Source organism: Octodon degus, unplaced genomic scaffold, assembly GCF_000260255.1.
Source record: "Octodon degus isolate 3935 unplaced genomic scaffold, OctDeg1.0 scaffold00003, whole genome shotgun sequence".
Classification (NCBI taxonomy): domain Eukaryota; kingdom Metazoa; phylum Chordata; class Mammalia; order Rodentia; family Octodontidae; genus Octodon; species Octodon degus.
The window spans coordinates 33,888,362-33,909,659 of record NW_004524579.1 but is presented as its reverse complement, the minus strand read 5'-3'; the positions used below and the strand labels follow the sequence as shown (position 1 = coordinate 33,909,659).

Below are 21,298 nucleotides of genomic sequence, written 5' to 3'. Positions count from 1 at the left end.
GAAGGGAAGGGAAGGGAAGGGAAGGGAAAGGAAGGGAAGGGAAGAAAATGGAAAGAGAAATTAGGTTGCTTGGCTTGCTTAGTTCTTGAAAGCTTAACATAGCTCCTATAATTATACTTTCTTTTCCAGGTTAAATCACCTGCTTAGAAATATGCTATGTAATTTTGTTGGAAATGTTCATCAGTCCTACTATTCCATAGCTTGCAAAACTCAGTCATTTCACAAAGATTATCAACTATTAAGGGGATATCATGTAAGCTTTCTCAGTTGGTGAGAAACTTGAAATTGTTTAATATGATTTGATGACTTTTTCCAAACTCTTAGTTTTAGTTCTCTAGCAACAATGTCTGCCCTACTTGGAAGCATAATTGCTATAGAATTGTTTTGTACATAAAAATACATACTTTTTAATTGGCCAAAAGAAGTTCTTTTCAGACAAACCAGTTGATTTTGCCCGGCCACCACCACACTGACATTTAGTAGTGTTTTCTAATATTTCGGGAGATACTTATCTCACAAGTAGAGACTGAGGTCCCACTAGCCTGTAATTCATAGAGGCTAAAGATGCTGCTAAAGAGAAACTCCAATAAAACCACCATGGCCACCCTCAACGAAGAGTTTTCTGGTCCAAAGTATCAACAGCTGAAGTTGAAAAGTCCTGCAATAAGGTTACCTCATGAGTATGAGATAACTCAACTCAACTCAAAAGTAAAGACTCAAGGGCCAGCCAGATGGCTAAGCAGACTAAAGTGCCTGCTTAGGCAGAGCGCAGGGACTGGGGTTTGATCCCTGGCATGCCATACTGGCCCAGCCCCTGGGGCATGCTGAGACCGGATTGAGACTGGGTGTGGTGGTGCACACTTGCAATCTCAGCACTTGGGAGGCTGAAAACAAGAGGATTACTATGGATTCCAATCTGTGTAGTAAGCCCCTGTAGACCCTGCACTAAAAAAAAAAAAAAAAAAAAAAAAAAAAGAGTCAGCCCAGGTCTTTATGACTCTAAGTGCCAATCTCAGAATGACCCTACATTCTGCTTTAAATGTTCTCAACTCCATTTCATCTAAAGCACTTCTTATTTTACAACAGAATTTCCCTTTTGAGATCCTCTTACCTGTTCATAGCTTTTACAGTCTATTTCCTTGCCTTCCACAGCTTAGACAAGTAATCTATCACTGAGATGTACCCCAAACTATACCTAAATAGTTTTTTGTTTGTTTGTTTGTTTATTTTTAGGAGAACCAGCAAGATAGCTCAACTGACCAAGCACCTATTTAGGCAAGCACAGGGGCCAGAGTTTGATTCCTGGTATTTCATGCCATGCCAGCCTTGCCCCAGGGTGCACTGAGCAGGCAACTAATTCGGGGTGTGGGGGTGCACACCTGCAATCCCAGCCCTGGGGGTGCTGAAAACAGGAGGATCACTATGAGTCCAAGCTGTGTAGTGAGACCCTGTACCAAATACATTTTTAAAAAGACAGAAACATTGGTCAAGGTATAGTATTTATTAGTTCTACAATTTTTTGAAATTTGTTTTCCCCAGTCTAAGATGCCCAAGCTCTTCATTATACCCCAAATACTATAAACTTTTCCCCACTTTTTCCAGCAATTTCACATTATATGTATTTTAGAGGGTACATCTTCCACACTTTTTAAAACAAAATAAATATACTTTGTCATAAAATTGTCCTACCAGTGATATTAAATTATATAGAGAGAATAAAGTAATTTAATGTTTTATACAAAACACAAAAAAGTATAAACACTGCTATAAACATGACGTATCATTGCCCTTTATTGCGTTGGGTTTTTTTGTTTGTTTGTTTGTTTGTTTGTTTGTTTGTTTTCCTCTTTAGAAAACTAATTTATTTTCCTTTTTTAAAAGTTTTTTTTAATGTACTTTGGTACAGGGTCTTCAAGGTCTACAGGGTCTCACTACATAGATCTGACTCATAGTGATTCTCCTGTTTTCAGCCTCCCAAGTGCTAGGATTATAGGCACATGCCACCATGCCCAGTCTCAATCTCAGTCTTAGTTTGCCTTGTGGGTGGGACCGGCACAGCACGCCATGGATCGAATCCTGGTCCCTGCATTCTGCCTAAGAAGGGGCTTTAGCCCACTGAGCTATCTGGCCGGCCCTTAAACAAAGTTATTTTGAATAGGGAGACTTTTACTAAATGTCATCCCTACTTAAGATAGTGATATGTGAAAAACTGTAAGTATGATATGTGTATGGGCAGATAAGAACGCTGTTTTGTCATGCATCTATTTATAAGAAAGCCCAAGATGAAGTACATTCTGCACAAAACAAAGTGACATGTTGGTTCAAGAACTAAGTGCTACTGAGTGAATGGAAGAGCAGCTTTACAAATAATTGATGATGTTATTTTTTTTGTTTGCACCATTGCCACCAAAGATTTAGTTCAAACTCCTAAGGAATAGTAATAAAAGCCAACACTCCACTTGATAGAAAGCTGGCCTTTGAGAAGGAAGTCTGTCCTCAGACTAAGAATGACACTGGAAGGAACAGAACACAACCCAGGGGCTAACATCTTATAGCAGAAGATGCTGGTCACAGCTGACCATGGCCATGAGATCACTCCACTTGAGAGCAGAAAGCTACAATGGAAAGCCATAAAGCCAATCCCAGGATTCAGGGGAGAGTAAGTCACAGATGCCACATGGAAGCCAGTGCCTCTGCATCTGTAAATATGGGTGAACTCTCTTAAGAGTGCAGAGCTAGAAATTACTGAGGGTCCCTGGGCTTTCTCCTGCCACACAGGAAAAAAATGAGCTGAGAAAATAGGAAACCTAGGAAAAAAAGGTTATGTGTATGAGGGTATCTAAGTCAGCTTGACGTTTTTTGCCTCTGCTTCTATTCCATTACATCTGTTAACTCAGTCTCAACCCAGTCACTTTGTGCCTGGAACAAATCAAAGGGAATATTCCTTTTATGGACACTTACAGGGCCATGAACATTTCAACATTATTTCATGGCCCACACAGACCCAATCATTGATTGAATGGCTGATCTTTTTCAACCTCTGAAATTGTTTCATTAGCTTGAGAGTTATTAAGTGGAATCTCTGTTGACACACAAGAATAGATAGTAAGGGCCCAGCTGAAACAAGCTGCATCAGGACATGAGCTTAACGTCAAGCTTGAATCAAACCTGCATTCAAGAAATGGGATACATTGATTGCTGGCAGCTGTAAGTCAGCTCTCTCTCTCTTCTTTGAATTTCCTTGCTCACTGTCCTCTTAGTCCTGTCTGTATGGGACTAGAATGATTAAATGTAGCTTTCATCTCCTCTTGCAGCTTTTCTGAGGGCAGATTCCAGAACGAACATCCTTTTAGGTCATTCCCTAATGTCCCCTTTTAGCTGAGGAATCCAAACTGTTTACAGCCAACATGACACAGCATATTTGGATTCACTCACCATATGTCAGTGTTGGCTGTATTTACATGAGATCCACAGCATCTCTCTAACACACAAGGGTAGCCAAATCACACTATATGGACCAAATACTCAGGTTATATCATGACTTCTTTCTGCCCATACTAACATTTCTATTGCCACCCATGTTTTTGTTAAGTAAGAAAATGCACATCAGAGACTTCTCAAGTCAAACTAAATCAATTGGAGAGCTTATGTTGATAGCGATCATTATTATATTTATTTGTAAAAATAAGTGTATGTTGGTGCATTTATTGGAATACTGTACACCAAAAAAAGTCTGTGTTTAACTGTATTCCTAAATTGCCCAGCCAAGCTAGAAATTACTGAGGGTCCCTGGACTTTCTCCTGCCACACAGGAAAAAAATGAGCTGAGAAAATAGGAAACTATTTTCACTATTTCACTTCCACATGCACAGTTTTGCTCTCCATGATTTCTTTCCTTTGACGCTCTCCCTTTATTCCCACTCCGCCTATACTTGAAGCCCTGCTTTAAGCTCCATTGTTGTGGTAAGAGGTTTGCAAAGGAAACAAAATAATACAGGACACATAATCTGTAGGATTATTTTATGACAGTCACCCAAAGAGTCATGTACAAAGAGAAGGAAGGAAATTTGTCTATACATTGAAGACCAAATAATCCAGCTGAAGGCCTCAATCCCACAGCAATATTCTGCCTGAGTCCAGCTGAAGACAAAGAGATCATGACAATGCCTCATGCAAGCCTGTTTTATGGATTTACACTGAGAAGGCCCAAAGGTCAGTGAGGGAAGCTAGAAAATCTCTGCCAGCAGGCTGAGGAATCTTCATGAGAGCCAAGAAGCAATGTTCAAGGTAAGCACCAGAGCTCCCCCAAAGGTACCACAGCCATCCTCAGCCACACAAGGTGCTGAGCTCCTCCAGTAATGAGAACATCTGAGTCCATATCAGGATGGCCAGTATGACAAGCTTTTCCAGGACACTGAATAGTGCATCATCTTCCTCTCGAGAGCCAGGAAGTGATACTCAAAGGACCATATCTCCCCCAAGTGAATCATAGCCATTCTTAGAGACAACAAATTCAGCTGGGTGTTACAAGTTGACAACTAGTATCAGTTTCCCACATCCATCTATAAGAGAACTCTTTCACATGTCTCTAGGCTACATTACTCTATCCCTTCCCTAAACTCTTGTCACCAATTTATCTCTGAATTATGTATAATTGTTTCAAGTTAAGCTAGTATTATCTCTTCAAGTGAACCATAAGCTGACCTGTATGCATCCCCTCCAAATCTTACCACAATGATGGATTTTCTTTTGTGTCCAGTAAACACTTGCCCACTAACTGCTTGGTTCAGAAATCATAGTACACAATTGGGATGAGGAAGAACTCAAAATACTAAGCAGATTTCAGCTCTAGTCATATTTATATTGAAATGAAACATACATCTTTCTTGAAAAATGTATGTTTGAGTCATTGGCTCTCAGTTTAGCAGCTTAATTCACCAAGCCTTAGATTTCAGGGTGTTATTGTTTACTTGGCTTTCCTGGGGTCTAACTTTAAGAAGATGGGTTATAGTGTGCTCCTAATCCACGCCACAGCCTATTGATTTTATATGTCATCAATGTATATTGTATGTCTACGCTATTACCAGGACAAGCAGGAGGTGCCTGTAGTTCCGCCCCCTCCCTAGCCCGCTGTCCCATGCTGTGCCCGATGGGAAGCCACTGATTCTTACACTTGGAGCTGGGACAATGCAACTTAATCAGACTGACAGGAAACAGGCAGCAATTACAGTGTGCTGCTACATCTGCTGGGTTCCACTTCACTGAAGGAAGAGTTATCTCAATTTTAATGTACATCCCTTTTTCATGTTTCATTTAACCTCTGCTGTATTATTAAACACATCAAAATATAATGACACTCGTTAAAGAAGAAAAAGAGGACAGTTGGGATATTTTGGACTGTATCTCCTATATTTGTAAGTTAATTGTATCATTTTTGCTGCTCTTCAACATTTCCCCCTGGTGAATAACTAATTCAGATATAGGTATTTAAATAGTGAGTTGGGAATGGGCTGTTTAAACACCTACATCAACACCGAGTTCGGGGACAATGTCTCTCAATCACTTGTGTGTTTTCACCAGGAATGTTTCTCTTTTCAAAAACATTCTTTCATAATATGTCAAAATAGCTAGTTTACCCATTACTGCAGTGCACATAAACTGCTTTAAAAGCAGCTCGGTGAAATTCCCCAGGAATGTATTAGTAATGTGACTCATGAAACCTTCACAGCGTAAACTAGCAGGTGTCTCACCTCCTGGCCCAGCCAGGCTCAGGCAGAGCCCCGTCAGCTGGCCCATCCTGCTGACCTGAGTTGTAGGGATGATTAAACCATTCATTTCTGCAAGACAAATGTGATGACATGCCAGGCAGAGCCTCTCTTCTGGGGTTTTGGTTTTGCTTTTCTCCTTTTTCTCTTTAACTGTCTGACCCATGTCTTTCTTTGAGCTCCAGTTTTATAAGTGCATCTGAGGTAGTATCTAATAAACCTTCCTAAAAGTTAAATGTCCACTGGAGATTAATTGTGCTGTCTAAATCCAGATTGGCCAAGTTTCCAGAGGAATAATAAGAATGTGATCCTGGACTTCTACTTGACCTCTTCAACGAGCATTAGCTAAGAAATTGCCAGATGTTTGGGGGAGTTCGTATTGGGGAAATGAAGGAAACACGTATTGACTCGAGGCATGCTTCCATAGAAAGAGCTTTTCAGGCAAAAGATTCTAATGCCCCAATTTTTAAAAAGTGATAATCATTCTGTTTTTAAAAGAATTATCTAACCATAATGTTGTTGGCACGCCTATCATCAACAGTGAACACAGGTCCCCATGAACTAAAATGATGAAAAGTAGTCCAAGAGATTGTGTTTTTAAGGAGTAAACAATCTAGTTGTGGAATCAAAACAAAAGATAAGCCACAGCACAAACAGGTTCCTATCAGAATGTGGGGCTCATTGAAAGATGGCGTCACAGTGACTTATGTTTCTAGTTACATGAACAAGAAACAGGTAAGATAACAGATTACTCCTGAGATCCTCTTTAGGGTAAAAGTAGCTTTAAAGTAGCTTACCATTCACCAAGCAAGGGCAGGTATTGTTCTCATAAATCCTGTTTATCTGCTCTGAGTGTTCACTCCTCCTAAAGGGGTATGCCTTAGAAAGGTTTGTAAGTTCACTGTTGCTCTGGATAAAGCCTCTGAGGCAGCACTGCTTGGCCCCAGTTTCACTTAGATGTTCCCTATGAAGCAGCAATCACTAAACCTGAACATCAGAAATGGCATCCTGCCCTGAGAAGAGGAGCTTGCGACAATGATGGCAGCCACTCATACCCACTGCATTCAGGTCTCCGGACCAACCCAAATGGCATCCCTGAAGGCTCACACTGACTTGTGGTATGATCACAAAGCCAGTGCCAACAGTCTGAGAAATAATAAAGAGCAGGACAGATACTGGAGTAATAAAAGGAAACACTGCCCTGTGCTATGGTTTCTGTCTAGATGGCCTCCCAAGAGCTGCATGCACTCAGAGGAGGAGTTTTGGGAAAGTGATTGGCCCGTGGGGTGCTATAGGTAATTTGAGGCTAGCAGGCAGTGTCTGGGTGGAAATGCCAGTCACTGGACCACGACCTGGAAGGTTGTGCCTCCTTTCTTGGCTCTGGCCTTCTCTTGCTGCTTCCTGGCCACTGTCCTCTGCCTAGATCTTTATACAAGACCATATCTGTGCGTAAGCTGACCAGTCATAGACTAAACTTCTGAACTGTGAATCAAAAGAAATCTCTCCAGTAAGCTGTGGTGTTGTCCCATGACAAGAAAGTGGCTAAAGTACCTGATCTTCCCCAGGACACAAAGGGCCAGACAGGAGGCAAATTTAAGGAAGTATAAACAAGTGGCCTTACTGCTTATTAATATTTTAACAAATTCTTAATAGTTGGCTTAAATAACAGGTTGCTGTTGGTGGTGGTGATGGTAGAGTTCTTTTTGAGATATGCCATAAGTTTAAAAAAAACTTACAGACCTATCATGTAACCTAGAAATATTGAAATATTTTTAAAAATTGTGAACATATTAAATATATGTAAATAATTGCCTATTTTATTTTTTACTACCATAAAATATTCATAAATCTACTATAAAAGTTAAAAGTTTATTTGCATATCTGGATGAAATCTATTATAAAAAGTTTAAAATTCATTTGATACCACATCATCTCATGTTTATTTCATTGTATGGAAAAGTTCTCTTTCCTTTGAAAAAGGCACCATTTTTAAGTTTATTATCTTTTGCTCTGGTCTCCACCTTATGATAACCTATTGCTTCTAAATTTTGCACAGGTCAACATCTCTGCACATTGTTCTGTTCTGAAGCTCTAGCTAATGGCAGCCTAAATTCCTACCTGGCAAACGAAAGGACCCACATTCAGTCCCTGGTATCACGTACTGTGCTGGCCCTGGAACTCTAGGTGCCATGGGCCACTGAAACTGGGGCCACTGAAACTGGGTGTGGTGGTACTTACCTGCAATCCCAGCCCTGGAGAGGCTGAGACAGGAGGATCACTATTGAGTCTGAGCTGCGTAGTGAGACCGTGTACCAAATAAATAATGAATGAATAAATAAATAAATAAATAAATAGGTAAATAAATAAAATGAAAGTTCTAGCTAAGACCATTCACTTCCTTGAGGAGTTCCACTTTCTTCTGCTCCAGTCTCCCTTCTGCACCACTCCTCACCCAGTAAAACTGTGTTGCTGGGGATGCTTGCAAAAACCTTTTTCCAAGTCTCTTATTAGGATCTTCCCTACATTCTGAAGCTTACCTGAACCAGACTTGGTTGGGTTTCCCTTTGGCTTAATGAACTACATCTCAACATAAAAATTCTAATTCTGGCCCCTGGAGCCTTCATGTTCCTTCAGAGCTGAATTACACTTTCTACCTGTGTCAGTCATGTTCTCAGCACTGAGACAAGGTGCTAGCATGCATAGTGTAAGGGAGGAGAGGTTGGCTTTGGCTCACATTTTCCATGGGTTTAGTCTATGGCCAGCCAACTCCAGGGCAGAAATAACAGGGTGAAAGAGCACAGCAGTAGAGTGCTCCTCATGGTGGCCAGAAAGCAGACAACAAGGGGGAAGTAGCCCAGGACCAAAATATGCCCTCCCATGGCCCAGTGACCCCAGGCACCACCTCCTAGCAGCATAAGGAGACACACTTAACAATGGATTAATCTATTGAAGAACATAGATCCCCAGTGGTCCAATCATCTTCCAAACACGAGGCTTCTGGGGGAATATTTTAGATCTAAGCCATAACAGCATCCTTCCTCTTTCCCTTTTGGTAATATTCTCTGCTTCTGCTTCTTTGATTCCCCATAACTGGCCTACCTTTCCATTATCAGCAAGGAGGATATCCATCTTCTGTGGCCCAGCTTATAACATTTTTTGGTACATTGAAAATGGGTCCCACTTTCAGGGGCAAAGTGAGATTGTTTTTGTTTCATTTTGTTGTTCTGGAGATGGAACCCATGGACACTCTAACACTAAACTATATTCCTTGCCCTTTTTTGTTTTCTTTTGAGACAACATGTTGTTAAGTTGGCCACATTGGCCTTGAATTTGAGATCCTTGGGTCTTTGTTTATTTGGCTTTTTTGCTTTTTGCTTTTTCTTTAGCCCTAGGGATCAAATGCAGGCACTCATGTATGTGCCAAGCAAGTGCTCTTCTGGTAAGCCACATCCTAAGTTCTTCAAACTGGGTTTTCTAAAACTTTATGTATTCTAAACTTGTACAGGTGGTTGGAAAGGAAGATCATTTAGGAAAATGCTAATTAAAGAAGGCAGAGGAGAACCAAGAGGAAGAGGAAGGAGGAGGAGGGAAGAAGATGAGGAGGAAAATGAAGAACAGAAGAGGATGAGGGAGATAAAATAAGGAAAGAAATGGGATATGGTTTTGGTGAGGAGAGAGAAGAAAAGTTAAAGACAGAGAAAAAAGGAAAAGAATGAACTTTTACTTATTAATCTTCTGTGTTCTTGTTTTAATGTTTTCTTCTATTTAATGTTTACCTTTAATTCCAATTTTCTATTCGCTTTGTACCTCATATGCCTGTGATTTTTTGCTTCTGTCCTTTCTGCTCGATAACTTCACTTGTTTCTCCTCCTCATATGTCTCTAGAGACCTAGAGAATCAGGTAGATGCAATGCCACTTAAGGAATGATACATGAGTTTTCTCCATTTTTTACATAAATATAACCCTAGTTTTAAATAGAAGATTCCACAGAGGTTGACTTACCACCATGACCAATTGTTGGCAGAAATTTAGGAGTAGAACCAGCCTTTTCCCAAGTCAATACCCACCCTCTCTGCTTTACACTTGACTTTCTTCCTTACTTTCTAAGTATCATGATTTGTCATATTTTATGCTTCATTCTCTAAGAATCATTTTTTTCCTTGCCTTACTTTTCCTTAATCTTGAAAAATGTCCTATTCTAGAATGCATTTTCTAGCACACTTTCTTCCTTTACAATTAACTTTCCCACTACCTGCTCTTGTTTATGTTCCTGAGTTTAGTTCACTCCTTATTCATTTTTTGCTTTTGCCTCACAATCGCAAAATACCTAGTTGATGAGCAGAATACCTATCCAGTCGCCTGTATGTTCTGAGTGCATAATACCAAATTTCCAGGTTCTTAGAAATATCTTTTCCATCCTTCATGCTTGTCCCTCAGCTCTTTGCCTCGAATCCACAGCCTCTCCTCCACTGTTGTATGTTGTCCCATTCTCCCTTTGGTGTGCCACAGCCCAAGGGTGTTATTCTACACCACAATCTAGGTTACACAAGGCTAGAGGACAACTTCCACTGCACAGCAACAAGCTGAGCCCAAATGCAATGTATTTTACACACTGCCCTGGAGGGGTTTCCAAGATTGAAGCTGCAGCTGGGATGCTTGTGATGTCAGCACAAGAGCAAGGTGCTGGCCACAGCATTTTACTCAGGCTAAGTGATTTGGGGGTTTGAGGAGGGTACAAGTTTGCTAATTTCCTAACACTCTTCTCACAGAGTAGGCTCATTAGAGGTCTCTATTCCATTAATATTCCTGGAACAAGTTAAAGGAAAAAGCCTAAAGCCAGTACCTCTAAACTTTCTCTCCCCAAGTCCTACTACTTGAGCTTCTCAAACAACAGTGGCATGAAATCATTCTGTGATTTTTTTTGAAACTTGTTTTGTTTTACATGGGATTTTAAATTGAATTAACCTACAGAATGATCACTTCCTAGTAGTCTGTAAACACATGAGGCCTCCTGAGTAAACTAGAAGTAACCTGGATTTCAAAGATCAAATTTGGCAATGACCAAAAACTAAAGCAGAAAACCAGCTACCTGAGGACATGGCCACTTTAATCCTGTGTTCCCAAACAGCATATTGATCACATTTTAAGGTGTTGAGGTAGTGCGCGAGCACCATGATTTCTTACCGTTGGTGTCAGCTTCTTCCAAGCTGAAGGCATGGAGACTCATTTTTCACTACAGGTTCTGAATGAAGAGGCAGCCAAGGAGCAGCAAGGTATGTGCAGACACAAGTCAGAGCCCAGTGCTGGAGTTTGGAGCAGGAAAGATGTAGAAGTTCAGGATTTGGGGGAAGAGAGATGTATGAAGAAACTAAAGGTAAAAAGTCAACAGGAATTGTCTCAGTTACTTTTCTTTCATGCTGGGACAAAATACCTGACATCCAAAATGAAGGAAGGAAAGGTTTATTTAGCTCACAGTTGGTAGCAGTTTCAGTCCATACTCAGCTGACTTCAAGGCAGAGTGCACATGGAAGAGAGCAGCAGTTCATGGTGGCAGAAAACAGCAAAATAGCAAGATCAAAAAGGCAGGAGCAGCGGCGGCAGCACAGAGCAAGCCTCTCTCCCTTCCTTTCAGTGCATTCAGGCTGTCACCCCAGGGTGGGTATAGCACTCACACCATCATCCCCACATCACTCACATCCATAACCCAGTATTGGATCATGAATTAATCACAAACTCCAGAAGCTGCCCCATGATTGCATGAAGCTTTGGGCAGGGCATCGAAACCCAAACTATAACACAGTTTTGTTTTGTGTTTGTAATCGAGAGAGAGAGGTTAAATTAAAAGAAGAGGGTGTGACAAATGGCATGGAATCTCCTGAAAGGCTGGAGATTCCTGAGGCGACTCCACTCTGGTTGAGCTTGTTATTAGACCCTACTCATCTCCTTCATCACGACTGCTACTCACACTAACGGTGCCAGTTGCTTCTGTCTCCAGGATAAGTTAAATAGCTTTCACTGGGGACAGGCTCTGTGAGACACATGATAGTGCAGCAAATTCTCACAACCAGTTCATGCGCCAGGCGTCCTCAGCTTCCAGAGACTGTGCCTGTGACCATAACACAGTAGTACCCACACCCTGATGCCCTGTCTAGGAGAAATGGCAATGTGACTTTCATTTTGCCAATAGGAAACACTCACCTTTATGACGTCTGTCGCCCAAGAGAAGATCCCAGGGACACTGCTTTGGGTCTTGAGTTGCAAGGATATTTGTCTCAAATTGATGATTAAAATCCATTCCATTCTGATTCAATGACATAAAATAGTTTTTGAAGCTGAGATTACCTTATTTTGCTAAGACTCTCATAGCAAGTATCAGACCAGGTGGCCAAAACAACAGGTTTTCTAATTGTACTGAAGTCTGCAATTCATGGTGACTGCACTGCACCTTGATAGTTTTCTTTCTCCCTTCTTCCTACTGTGACCCCCACACCCCGTTCCATGGTGCCCCTCCCATCACCACAGAGCCGACCTCTTTACCTGCTCTCATTCATTTTGCTCTTATTTACAATGTGGATCTCTCATTTTAGAGAAATTATGTGATCTTTAACCCATGTTTGATTAATTTCACTTTGTGTTATGGTCTCAAGGTACATCCACTTTCCTACAAATGAAAGTGGATTTATTCAGTTTATTCTTCTTTATGAACAAGCAGTATTTCATTGTTTATAAGTGTCATACTTTCTTTATCCCTTCATCTCCAGATAGGCATATAATTTGCACCCCAAATTTACCTATTAAGAATTGTGCTGCTATTAGAAATTTATTTTCTCAACAGGTTTGGAGGCTGGATATCCATGATGAAGGTGATCATAGAACTGGGTCCTCCTGAGCTTCTCCATGGCTTATGAAGGCTGCCTTCTCCTGTGTCTCCACAGGGTGTGCCCTCTGTGATTATGTGTGTGGCCCAGTCTCCTCTTCTCCTAAGGACACAAGTCATGCCACCTCTAATCACCTTATTCTCATTTATTTTCCTCTTTCTGACTCCACATCCAAAGATAGTCTATTCTGAGGCCCTGGTGATTGGACTTCAACACATGAACTAAGGGTGAGGGAAAACACAACTCAACCTTATAAAGGTCACTAGGAAGCACAGATTCATTTTCCTTCTTTGCATCTGAATTTAGTGGCTTCCTGGAGACATTCCAGAATCAGGGCTCATAATGCCATTTTATTTTCATCACTTTTACCCACAGCCACTGTCCTTCTTTTCTAGTCTGGAGGTCAGGAAGGAGCTTGCTGCCATACTCAAAGTGGATCCCATGCCTTTGTGCCACCACAGCATGATACCTGTTGGTGTAAAGCTGTACTTTTTAGTCTTCCAATTTTATGTTAAATATCCACTCTAATCAGATCCTAGATTCTGTTCATCCTAGACATACGATAGAAGTCAACTCTAAGAGAAAACCATTTTTCTGAAATGAAAAGATAGACGCTTTTACTGATTTATTTTTATATTGACTTGGATTAGTCACTAACTGAAACCTATTTCCACAGAAGTTATTATCTAAGAATAACATGCCTCTTCTTCAAATCATAACATATTAATAGGTCATACCCAAGTAAGCGTAGTCAGACAAAAATCTAATTTAGAGACTGGGATGGTGTTGTGTATACAATTGCAGATTTTGTTCCAAAAGTGTTATGACCCATTATATGGGTCATGAAGTAAGGGAGCAGGTATGTGGTGCTTGGGACTGGACCAAGGGCCTCAAACATGCTACCCAAGTGTTCTGTCACTGAGCTGACCCCCAGTGAAGAATTTCTAATGCTCCAGCAGTCAAGTGAGCTACTTTAAAAAATAATGCATGCTCTATTTCTTTTTGTGTTCGTTAAGTCTATGGTCATGACTCCTGCTTGAGATTAATTGTGCAAATATTTCAAACCTTTGAAAAATGCTCAGTTTCTGGTACACGAATCACACATAGAATGGACATCGAGCTAACCTGCCTGACAAATCAACTGCAAAAATGCTTGATAAGGGCTGTGGATATAGCTCCATGGTACAGCACCTGCTGGCAAGGTCATGATATCAACTCCCAATACCAACAAAAAAGAGCGCTAGGTAAAATAGCTGCACTGAACATTAGCTAAGTCCAAAATAACCAAATTAAACCTAAGACTCAAAAAGGAAACTGAAAATCATATAATTGGCAATGAAATTTATACATAAATTTTTTAAAAATTCTTAAACTCTACATGGTACTAATAACAGTTTCTGATAAGGAGCAATTGATATATACTATATTGATTTATTAAGCACTTATAAAATAATATGAGATAGAAGGGTAAAAATGTTCATAGGAATTAAAACCCTTTTAAAGGATTATTATAATTATTCATATGATTAATACTTCAACTTTGATATTCATAAAGTATAATTGCATGATTCTTTTTAAAAAGATTAAAAATAAATTGGTTTAAAACCAAAAAATGCTAAAAGATAAGTAAAAGTAAAAATAAACTAAAAAGAAAATGGTATATATTATTTGAAAATTTGGCAAAAGAAGTTTTTAAAATTATAAAGAGCTGCCAAAGCAGAAAAATAACTTTTAAGAGATCAGAAAGAAGTTAATATGAACTGAATGAATATATATCTGAAGTTCAGAAAATTGGCACTTATTAAAGAAACATTTTTAATTTTAATTTTAACATTGCATTAAAGCCTGTGACCATTAGCAGTCCATATACAAACTATGCCTTAAAATTACTATTCTGAAGATGGAAGAAAAGCCATCAAATAAATCTTATGGAATCTTCTAAATCTATTAAAATGATCTTGCTCGATACAATTTGTTATAAGTAAGTAAAACCCACGCATTTGGAAGAAATCACTACATCCAGCAGTTGGATCACTGAGCAAATTGAACTCAACCATTTTAAGCTGAAATTTAAAAAAAAGAAACCTTGAACCTTTCTCTGTAGATTATTGTAACATTTCACTGGAGCTCTTTTCTGGTCATCTCCATACTGAACTCTAGGATCGTATCTTGACACACACTGTGAAAGAGGAACCTTCAAGACTTACAGACATTAAATCTCAACCTAGTGCAGAGGGAAAGCTTTGGAGTTGGATCTGTGTATTTAAAATTTGTGCATGATCATTGCACACCCAGTAGGACATCATCTGCACACAACAAGGTACGTGACACGACAGTCAGAGATGGTGTGGAGAAATCAAAGCCCTTACTCACTGCTGGAAATACACAATGGTACAGAAACTTTGCCAAGCACTTTGGAACAGTTTGGGAGTTCCTCAAAATGTTCAACTTAGAGTTACTGTTGGAGCTGGGGAGATAACTCAGCAGCATGAGTGCCTGCCTGCCAAGTGCAAGATCCCAAATTCAATCCCTGACACCAAAAAATTAAAAAATAAATAAATAAAGTAACCATTTGACCTAGGTATCTACCCACAGTAAGTGAAAATCTACATCCACATAAAAACTTGTACATAGCACCATTACAGATTTACAAGTTTTCATAGCACCATTACAGACAATATTTACAAAGTGAAAATGATCTGAATACCCATCACCTGATGAATAAACATAGCATACCCATGCAGTAGAATATTATGTGAATACAAATGAAATGTAGTGCTTATAAATGCAAAAATGTGGGTGAAACTCAAAAATCTAACACTAAGCAAAAGAAGTCAATCACAACGTCCACATATTATAGGATTCCACTTATCAGGAACACCCAGAATGGACAAATCTAAAGAAAAAGAAAGGAAAGGAAGTGGTTACTGGGGACTGGGATGGGACAGATAGGGAGTATCTGTGGGTAAACATAGGGTTTCATTTGGGGTTATTCAGAAAAGGTTCCAAAATATCATAATGGTGAGGGGTACATGATTCTGAATGTGCTAGAAACTACAGATTTGGACACTGTGAGGGTAAATTGTCTGATATGTGAATTACCTGATTTAAAAAGCTATACATATATGAACTGATACATATTTACATATACATATTTACATAAACATATTTAAGTTTGGGTTCAAGATATATTTACCTATAAAAAATTTAAGTGAGATCATGCTAGTTTGTGACATGACATTTTACCCAAAATTATATCTTGGACATTTTTCTTTATTGATGAATATATAGGCACATGGTTCTTCCAGATGCTTTCTAATATATTTTGCATGCTTCACTATTTTTATGATTTTAATTTTTTTGTATAAAATACACACAGTTCTGAATATATGCCCACCTGTATGTATGTTTGTGCACTCTTCACCCAAATGCTTTTCTAGACAAATTGCTAAAGCTAAAATTTGGGGAGTCACTGCACATTCTTAGGGTTGATGCATATTGCTAATTTATCTTACAAAGTTTCCTTCTGTTTATGCCATTCCTTGGTCTAATGGAGGTTGCTTTTCTTCCATTCACGTCTTCATCCTCAGTACTCATTATCATCAGAGTCTTGCTTTGTTTAAACTCTTCACCAACCTGAACTCTAGCACAGAATTTGCTGTTGTTTCTCTTATTGCCATCTATTTGGTGGCTGTTGCCATGACTGTCATATGCATACATTTTAGTTCCCCATAGGTCTTTTATAAATTATTTATGTCTCTTGGGAAGAATGCTTCCCATTGGGATGCTTATCATTTTCTTATAATTCATAAGAAAATTCATTATGTAGAATGGGAACTTTAACCCTTTTACAGACATATAAAAAATAGCTCTTCCAATCATACTTGACTTCAGAACTTGACTAAAATATGTGTTCCCTGTCAGCCTGGAAGATTTAGCTTCGGCATCCTCACTGACCACGCATTAGAACAAGATGAGAAGAATGGAACTGATTTTCTTGGCAGCTACTGAGCTTCTTGTTATTGGAAATATTCATTTATAGACCAGTTTTTCATATAGCCAGGACATTGTAAGAGGCAATTCACATAGTAGAGAGTGGTTAGACCAGGTGATTTTTATGATGGCTCCCAGCCCTGAGAGTGTAGGAGTTTGTGAGGGAGACAAATATTTAACTTCATGAAAGCAAGACTTGCACCTGTGATAACAAGAGAGGGATTGATTCCTAGCATAAAGAAAGAAAGAAAAAATGATACAGGGAAGAAAAAAGGAAGAATGAAAGGAAAGAGAGGAAGGAAGGAAGGAAGGAAGGAAGGAAGAAAGAAAGAAAGAAAGAAAGAAAGAAAGAAAGAAAGAAAGAAAGAAAGAAAGAAAGAAAGAAAGAAAGAAAGAGGGGAAGGAAGAAAGATAGAAAGGAAGGAAGGAAACAAGAACCTTCATGGCATGGTACAGCCTGCGCTTAGGTTCTGACAAAGCATGATTATTATGTGTGTATTTATGTAGGAGTGCATGTGTGTCAACATATGTAAGTATGCTTCTGTGTTTGCCTATGTATGGGCATGTGAAGAAAGGATATATGGAGGAGAAAAGTCCATAAACAAATAAGTAATTACCTTCTGTATGCTATATTTTTTCAATGTAATAAGAAGTCTAGTGTAAGAAGTCAAAGGAAGAAGCTACCTTGATTACCAAATCATAAAGGAAAATTAATACACTTGCAAAACAAAAAGAAGATACAAGAGAAGACAAACAAGATAAATGAGCAAGTGAACACTGACATCTTGTCTCATGTCTTGTACGTGTTTACTGTTTTGAGTCATCTGGATAATTGCTTCAACTGTCCTTTATTTCATTGCAAGAGGCAGCCGTTTTAATGGATGTAAAATTGGTAAGAGGAATCATTAATAGTGTGGACATCGATCCAAGTATGTATGGATCTGTACGAGTATTGTTTTCCCTCAAACACATGAAGTAAGTGCTATTAGTAATCCAGCTTTACAGATGAGCATCTGAGGTATAGGGAAGCTAAATGAGTTGCCCAAGGTTATGTAGCTGGTAAACAACAGACTCAGGATTCAGAACCAGACGGCCAGGTTCCAGAGTCCAGAGTCTAAACTTTGTTTGGTGCTGCCTCTCACCTAGCACGGAAATTGACATAAGACTTGGATCGCCACAGTGCATTTCTCCCAGTCCATATTCTGACAATTGAAAATGCGATGACTGAGGAACCATTTTCCTGGGCAAAGCCTCAATTTCTACATTTATAAAAATGGTACTAGTATCTTTTCACAGGACAAATCCAAAAGGATAGAAGAGCACTCTGAAGGTGGAAACACTACATCATACTGACTATATACTTGCTTCAGCCATAGAAATTTGAGGCAAGAAATTTCCAAAGGACAATTAAGCCACGTCATAAGGTGAAGCATCTTAGCAACATTTAGAGCATACCAGGAAAAACCCAGGGTGGAAATTCACGCCTCCACCAGCCTTTGCAGAGCTTCCCCAGGGTGACAAGGCCACTCCTCCTGACAGTCTTGTTACGCCTTTCACAGACTCCTGAAAGGTCTGGTAGGCTGGGCAATCACCAGCGATAAGGCAGGCAAGGCAGACATAAGGAATTACAACTCCTGATAAAGCACTGAGGTTTTGTTTGCCTATACTTTGAGGAGATATGGGTGACACAGATAAAGTGCTGCAAAAACCCCAGGTGGGCTTGCAAAGACTCCTCATGCTGGGAAGGTTCAGAGGGTCAGTGACATTTAGGCTGACCTGCTACTGTATTTGCACATGCTTATCTCAGCAGAGATTGTTCAGAGCCACCAAGGGCCAGGCCACAGGGAGCTTGCAAAGGACAGGGGCAGGAAAGCTCACCGGGTATGAACCAAGAGAAGTCTCTAACAGGAGAAAGTCCTCCCTGGTCTAGAAAATGCCTGTCAGATCACCATGCAGGAACCATTCAGATGTGGAGGATTACAGACAGGACAAGTGGTGGGGCAGGGTCAGCTATGCTCTCAGCTAGCTAGAACCACCACCAGTGCTCTGTGGGGACATGGAGAAAGGGCAGTTACAGTAATTCTGGGAGGATGACATGGGAAGAAGGGGACGGAGAAAGTTTCCAGGAGTTCAAGAGAATATGTATTGATACTTACATAGTGTGTTACATTAAAATTATCTGTTTAAACAGTGCTGGTATTAAATATAGAATGATCCTGTTTGTGTCCAGTGAGTGTAGGTTTAAAAATTCTAGAAGAATTTGAAGAAATGATCTTGAACAAAGATGAGGAAAAGAAATTGGAATACTTAGAGTAAGCAAGTGAGATTCTGCGAAGGAACAGAGGAAGGTTTTAGGTTGTCGTTCTATGCTTTATATACTGAAATTTTACCAAATTTGTCTTGCTTCATAGTTTTTAAAAATTTAACTTATCTTTTTTGGGGGGTCTTTGGGGTTCTCCACCTCCTTCTAGAGGTGATTTCTAGTTTTTATTTTTCTTCTGCCCAGAACAAAGCATTGGTCAAAACAAGCAGAAACAGCAGTAAATCTTCACATTTATTACAGGTAGGAAAAACCAGGCTCTGAAGAGTGAGTTTGGGCAGGTAAAAGTAGGAAAAGAGGAAAAGAAGTACACCCTACAGTATATGGTGAGTTATCCCAAAGAGACAGGGCAGCAAATACTTCATGGCAGCTACCCCTTTTTTTATATTTCCCTACCAGTGACCAGGCCATTCTATCAAAACCATCTTGAGTTCTTGCATGCAGTCCATGTGCAGGACTTCGAGAACTGTTCTGCCCATGTGTCCTTGGATTAATAGCCCACAGTTACTTTCCTGGCCAGTTTTAGCCACATCCTGCCTTTTTATCTCAGTATGAAACTAAGGCCAGGACCTCACTCTGACTCATGGTAGGCAACAGATATACCACTGAGTTGCATCCCCACCCCTTTTTACTTTTACTTTTGAGAAAAGACCTCATTAAATTGTCCAGACGGAACTCGAACTTGCAATCCTCCTACCTTGGCCTCCTGAGTAGTTGGGATTTCAGGCATACACCACCATGCCCAGGAATGAATTTAGCTTTTCAATAAAACCTAATTTTCAAAACTTTCTACAAACAAACAAAATAGATTTAAAATACCTGCACTTTTGTCCCTGAATGCTAGAAGAATTTATTCACCCACTGCAGTTCTTTCTGCCTTACGAGTCTGTCCAGAATTGACTTCACTGTTTGAGAACTGTCCTTCAAGAAAACCATGCACCAAAAGTTTTAAAGTCAGAGTGAATTCAAAGTTGTTCTTATTCAAGGGCTGGCTTCATGCCATTGTGACACAGGGCTTCACAAGTATAGTGGCCCACACTAGGCTACCTTGAAATTCTTAATATTATAAAACAAAAGACCTAGTCTTTGCATTTCACAGTAGTTTTCACAAATTATGTAACTGAGCCAAATTTGGAGACGTGAGTTTGGAGTAAGTTACACTGATTGTGACTAGATACTACCAGTATCTAGTGTAGAATAAGTCTCAATAGTCACCTGAAGGGTTGGAAGAGCCCATGGCTCTCCTGAAAAGTACTGCGCCTTGCAACTGACAGTGGCAATACAGAATGGCCGGGTCCGCGGGCCCATCTCCCAGCTCTTCACAAAATACTGCAATCTCCAGCCTATGTGAAGCCACCAATTCTGAAATGTTGCCAGTTCACCTATAGGTAACATCTCAGTAGCATGTGTTCACACACAAAACCTGGTTTCTAGATGGCCGGGGACCAAGCTATGATTTTGTTTCGTCTTGTTGCTGCTGTTGGCTTTCCTCAACATACTTATCAACAACAACCATAAGCAGGAATCTGTTGTCCAGGACTTGGCTCTTACATAAGGCAGACACATGGTTGTTCCAGCACAACAGGAGAGTGACTGAGCTAATGGGAACAGGGGAATCACGTCAGGATGTTTTGAAGGTCAAGAGATGATGCGGTGGCAGCCGTCCTTGCTGGAACTCAGCATCCCTCATTTACTTACGTGATCGGCCGTGGTTTGAAGTGGCTAAGCACTACTGTTGCAAGGCAACCTGGAGAATTTTATAATTGCTTCTTCTTTTCCAAAGGCTTTCCAATTATGATGTGAAAACTAGCTACACAAACAAAATTCGGGCATTTCTTTGGCAGGTTGCATTTTTAACCAGTACCACAGGAGAATCTACTGAAACAGGAATGTTCTGTCATCACATAAGATATTTACAACTCCAAATACACAGAAGTCTTTTGGAATTAGGGGGCTTGAAAGGCACCTGAAAGTGATGCTGAAATTAAGGACCTTGTAGCAGATAATTTAATGTGTTTTCGATTCCTGAGATTATACATGAATCATGCCTTAGAATCATAGCCTTAAGCAGTGTCTTCATTGATCCTTTTTATCTCCACCACAAATCTCAGAGTTTTCTGTGTCAAATCAGACTTTTCTTATACATGAGATGAGTTTTATTTTTTCAGCATTAAAAGAAAGACATTTACCATCTTAAAAAAGGAATGCTGAGTCCTAGCCCAGGTCCGGTGAGTGTGCAGAGAGTTTCCTGCTACCCTGCGCCGGTGGGACCAGTCCCAGCCCAGGCGCAGAGTGGGCCGGACCCTCTCCCAGACCCTCGGGCCGCCCCCCACCACTCCTC

General features: G+C 40.0%; 1 pseudogene; it reads left to right on the top strand.

The window, feature by feature from the left end:
- Window positions 1-6,800: 6,800 nt before the first annotated feature.
- The window catches only part of LOC101579209, a 35,666-nt pseudogene continuing 21,168 nt past the window's right edge, over window positions 6,801-21,298 (top strand).